The sequence below is a fragment of the Schistocerca serialis genome, chromosome 3, assembly GCF_023864345.2.
Source record: "Schistocerca serialis cubense isolate TAMUIC-IGC-003099 chromosome 3, iqSchSeri2.2, whole genome shotgun sequence".
In the NCBI taxonomy this organism is placed as follows: domain Eukaryota; kingdom Metazoa; phylum Arthropoda; class Insecta; order Orthoptera; family Acrididae; genus Schistocerca; species Schistocerca serialis.
In genome coordinates this window covers 922,318,385-922,323,808 of record NC_064640.1, presented here as the reverse complement: position 1 = coordinate 922,323,808, position 5,424 = coordinate 922,318,385, and the positions used below count along the sequence as shown (strand labels likewise).

The 5,424-nt window shown below is 41.8% G+C and overlaps 1 pseudogene; it reads right to left on the bottom strand.

The window, feature by feature from the left end:
• Positions 1-260: 260 nt before the first annotated feature.
• On the bottom strand, positions 261-378 carry LOC126471860 (5S ribosomal RNA; annotated as a pseudogene).
• Between the last annotated feature and the right edge of the window lie 5,046 nt (positions 379-5,424).

The following is a 5,424-nucleotide window of genomic DNA, read 5'->3' as shown; positions in this document are numbered from 1 at the left end:
TCCATAGTATATGTCAGTGAATCTTATTTGCATTTCTGTAACTGGGTTTGCGGACTAGAAAGCACTCCATCTTTAGGCCACGAGTGGCCTACCGGGACCATCTGACCGCCGTGTCATCCTCATGGAGGATGCGGATAGGAGGGGCGTGGGACAGCACACCGCTCTCCCGGTCGTTATGATGGCATTCTTGACCGAAGCCGCAACTATTCGGTCGAGTAGCTCCTCAATTGGCATCACGAGGCTGAGTGCACCCCGAAAAATGGCAACAGCACATGGCGGCCTGGATGGTCACCCATCCAAGTGCCAACCACGCCCGACAGCGCTTAACTTCGGTGATCTCACGGGAACCGGTGTATCCACTGCGGCAAGTCCGTTGCCTTAGAGACTAGAGCGTCACCACTATTGATATGCAGATGCGCCGACTGCAAACTAAACAACACAAATCATAGACTGTCATAATTATTTGTGTCTTTTCTGTCTTAAGCGCACTGAAACTAAAAAGCTCATTCCAGACATATTCACATTTTTAGAACATCTCCAGTAGTTATACTGTAAAGTTTATGGGTAGGCAACACATCTTTTTCATAATAACAGATTTGTAAAATATTTTTCTTCAGATCGATGTCAATGGCACTCTCTATGAAAGACAGGCACACAAATGAAGAGACAGCAACACATCATCGATTGTGAAATGCAACATCCACAGGGAGACTTCTCAAGCTACTAATAACATGAAGTTCTAAATCAAGAAAGGCTACTATACACGAAAGAGTAAGAAATGACAGATAATGCAGGCTCAAAATTCCGTTGAAAATTAAACTATTGAATATATGCAGCGTAACTTCGATTCCAACTTCTGCTAACGCGGAAGGAGAAGCAGCTGTTATCAGGAAGTGGAACAAGGAATACAAAACACTGACAGTAATGTCTAGAATAAGTTATCCTTCAGCTGCAGTGTCATTCAGTCCATAAATGCTATAAGATGGATATGTATCACCTATTCGTTATGGTTAAAGTGTATCGGCTGATGGTGCTTTGTCAGTAAAAGCGAGAAGTGTCTATGTTGAAACGTTTTTCATCTTGCAGTATGCTTAAGACAGAAATAACAACAGTTTCACCAAGCGAGCGTGGTGCTGAGGTTCTATACGCCGCTTGCGCAAGTGTTATTAATTTAGCCCCTTACCTTTTGATATTAACGACGCCTCTCGGCTACCACAATAGTCGTATAAGAATTATTGAGTTCTATTGCGGCGGTAAGGAGGGACAGGCGGTTTTGTAATTTATAGAGAGTATCCATATGCTGTTTAATTATAACCCTAAACTACCACTATGTTAGATGATAGGTCATACTTAATTTCGACCTGTGAAAGAACTGCTCAGCAGCGGGTGAAGAGAATCAACACCACTAATCCCTCATCCTACACACAACGCAGTCCCAGTATAGTAGCCAAAGTGAAACACTATTTGAGTATCCGACGGAGCAAGAGGAAACAGTGTTACATCATTAGTCATCAGAAAATTACCAGTGATAGTGTCCATTCTCTTCTGACCCACAGAAAAAAAATAAGTGTCTCACAAAGTAAGATGAGATGACACCAAATTTTACACAATACACAAAAAGAACTAAGGAGCTTTTTTGCACTTGATAGTAGTATACAAGGAATTACTTTTTCTAAGAAGTATATAGTTCATTTCTTCCTCTCTTACCACAGCACTTGTTTTAATATGAAGTGAGACAGAAAACATTTTAGGTTTCTGAAGCGTAATATGACACAAAATCCTTATCATAATCCTGAACGGAAGTGTCACAAAAATCAACAGTCTCTTTCCTTTCATACATTACTACCCTTACTAATTCTTATTGACGGGCTCGGGGACACGTAGTTTTCAACCAGAATCTGCCTAATGTTATTCACTAATTACTGTACGGGGAGCTTGTAGGAAAGGACAGTAGCCCATAGAGAAGTGAACATCTTTGTGTATGTCTGCATTTAGTACTGATTGGTAGCTACCACGAACCTTCACAGAATTGACGCAGCGAGGAACACCATTATCAGAGCATTCCAGACATCTTTCAGTAAAACGTCAGGAGATGTAGTGTTACTCAAGGTAGTAGCAAGTTCTTGCAATTCCACTTTGATAATTCCCATACGAAACTTCTGATGGCCCAAACGGCCAATTAGTGTGTAAAACTACCAGGCATTAAGGATCAAACTGCAAGAACTCGAGGAGTACTGAAAATGGTAATTTTTATTCAAAAGGCGATTTTTGCTTTTCTTGGAAAAGCATCAGCAGCAATTGTATTGCTATCATCTGGAGTAGATGATAGTAACAGCTGTATGATCAGAATAGCATGGGCGCTCAGAGAATATGGTGGTGGTACGCAATCCACCTGTTCTGAATGAGATTGGTGGCTGTACACTTCATCTAACGCAGGCTACCTGAGTAAAGATGGCGTCATGGTGTTATTGCTTCTTGTGATCAACACCTCTGATTAAGCTCTAGCGCTCATCCTGCTCCGCAAGCTAGCTTACACTGTGCATTGATATGTGACTATGAACATCTGCTTTGATATGCTGCCTCATGTTACCCTCAAGAACAAACAAATAGTAGAACCAAAAACTCCTAACATTAGAAGGGAAACACCTCTCAATCTGCTCTATTTCGTATATGTAACAGATATCTCATTAGTTATTACTATGAAGCAGGCACAGAGTTCATTGTTGTGGTAAATACATACATACTACATACAGGGTGTTACAAAAAGGAACGGCCAAACTTTCAGGAAACATTCCTCACACACAAATAAAGAAAAGATTTTATGTGGACATGTGTCCGGAAACGCTTAATTTCCATGTTAGAGCTCATTTTAGTTTCGTCAGTATGTACTGTACTTCCTCGATTCACCGCCAGTTGGCCCAATTGAAGGAAGGTAATGTTGACTTCGGTGCTTGTGTTGACATGCGACTCATTGCTCTACAGTACTAGCATCAAGCACATCAGTACGTAGCATCCACAGGTCAGTGTTCACCACGAACGTGGTTTTGCAGTCAGTGCAATGTTTACAAATGCGGAGTTAGCAGATGCCCATTTGATGTATGGATTAGCACGGGCCAATAGCCGTGGCGCGGTACGTTTGTATCGAGACAGATTTCCAGAACGAAGGTGTCCCGACAGGAAGACGTTCGAAGCAATTGATCGGCGTCTTAGGGAGCACGGAACATTCCAGCCTATGACTCGCGACTGGGGAAGACCTAGAACGACGAGGACATCTGTAATTCTTCGTGCAGTTGACGATAACCCTAATGTCAGCGTCAGAGAAGTTGGTGCTGTACAAGGTAACGTTGACCACGTCACTGTATGGAGAGTGCTACGGGAGACCCAGTTGTTTCCGTACCATATACAGCGTGTGCAGGCACTATCAGCAGCTGATTGGCCTCCACGGGTACACTTCTGCGAATGGTTCATCCAACAATGTGTCAATCCTCATTTCAGTGCAAATGTTCTTTTTACGGATGAGGCTTCATTCCAACGTGATCAAATTGTAAATTTTCACAATCAACATGTGTGGGCTGACGAGAATCCGCATGCAGTTGGGCAATCACGTCATCAACACAGATCTTCTGTGAACGTTTGGGCAGGCATTATTAGTTATGTCTTGATTGGGCCTCATGTTCTTCCACCTACGCTCAATGGAGCACGTTATCATGATTTCATACGGGATACTCTACCTGTGCTGCTAGAACATTTGCCTCTTGACTTTCATTTGTGGGGGCATTTGAAAGCTCTTGTCTACGCAACCCCGGTACCAAATGTAGAGACTCTTCGTGCTCGTATTGTGGACGGCTGTGATACAAGACGCCATTTCCCAGGACTGCATCAGCGCGTCAGGGATTCCATGCGACGGAGGGTGGATGCATGTATCCTCGCTAACGGAGGACATTTTGAACATTTCCTGTAACAAAGTGTTTGAAGTCACGCTGGTACGTTCTGTTGCTGTGTGTTTCCATTCCATGATTAATGTGATTTGAAGAGAAGCAATAAAATGAGCTCTAACATAGAAAGTAAGCGTTTCCGGACACATGTCCACATAACATATTTTCTTTCTTTGTTTTTGAGGAACGTTTCCTGAAAGTTTGCCCGTACCTTTTTGTAATACTCTGTATATTTGCTTAACAAATAGTCGTCTGCTTTGCAAATGAAACGACAGCCACTACACAGGTTCTATATGTTACAGTTAATTATGTAATCAGCTTACTGCAATGTTGCTTCTACTGTTCTGAAATTTACTGACCATCAGTTATTTGAATAAATCGGGCTTCATTCTGGTTCACATGTATTTGACATGTTTTAGGGCCATCACAGAACAGTACCTAAGGAAAGGATGTCGTTAAAGCCCCATTACACACATAGCAAAAAAATGTTCGCAAATCACTTGTATTTTCTCAGTAAATAATTACACATAAAATGCCATCTGAAAAATGTTTGACCATTTGATGACAGTCGACGAACTTCCACGATTGGAAATAAATTACGCTACTCAGTTCACTAGATGTTATTTGTAATTTCGATGAATTTGTCTGAACAATTTGTGTGTAATACGTAACATCGGTTGGAAACTATGAATTTTGGACCGCAAGAAGGTTATTTAACGCGAAAATTACAATGTCCTCGTCAGCTGTTTGTGGAAAACATGTTTTTCACTTCATTAACCATTGCGACGCTTGCTAGGTTTAGGAGTCAGGATTTTGTGGAATAATTACGTCAAAATCAGTGTCTGATTGAGCAGTGCCACATTATAATGTTAGAATACAGCTCTTACAGAATACCAAACAGAGCAGATGGCGCCACTAGACGTTGATTTCTGGCCACCTATTGACACACCCTCTACCAAATACTCATATAGTCACTCCGGCAACGAACAGTGAACAAAATAGCTGTAACAGATTTCTGTACGCATAAGCGCCTCATGATGAACAAAAAATGCTTGTAATGCGATGTAATATGAAAAATTATACATAAAATAAATAATTAAACTGCTTCTCTCTGCCTTAGTTTGCACTACACCAATGAGAGGAAGTTGACATTGTTGATTCCTCGGTACCTGAATGCTACTAATGCTGTTGCCATAGGCTCAAATCCTGCTGGAATAATAAATTTAAAGTCAAGTTGCCGGCCGGAGTGGCCGTGCCGTTCTGAGTGCTACAGTCTGGAACCGAGCGACCGCTACGGTCGCAGGTTCGAATCCTGCCTCGGGCATGGATGTGTGTGATATCCTTAGGTAAGTTAGGTTTAATTAGTTCAAAGTTCTAGGCGACTGATGACCTCAGAAGTTAAGTCGCATAGTGCTCAGAGCCATTTGAACCATTTTGAAAGTCAAGTTTTTTCCTTCTCCACTATCTTAATTGATAAAGACCTCAACGA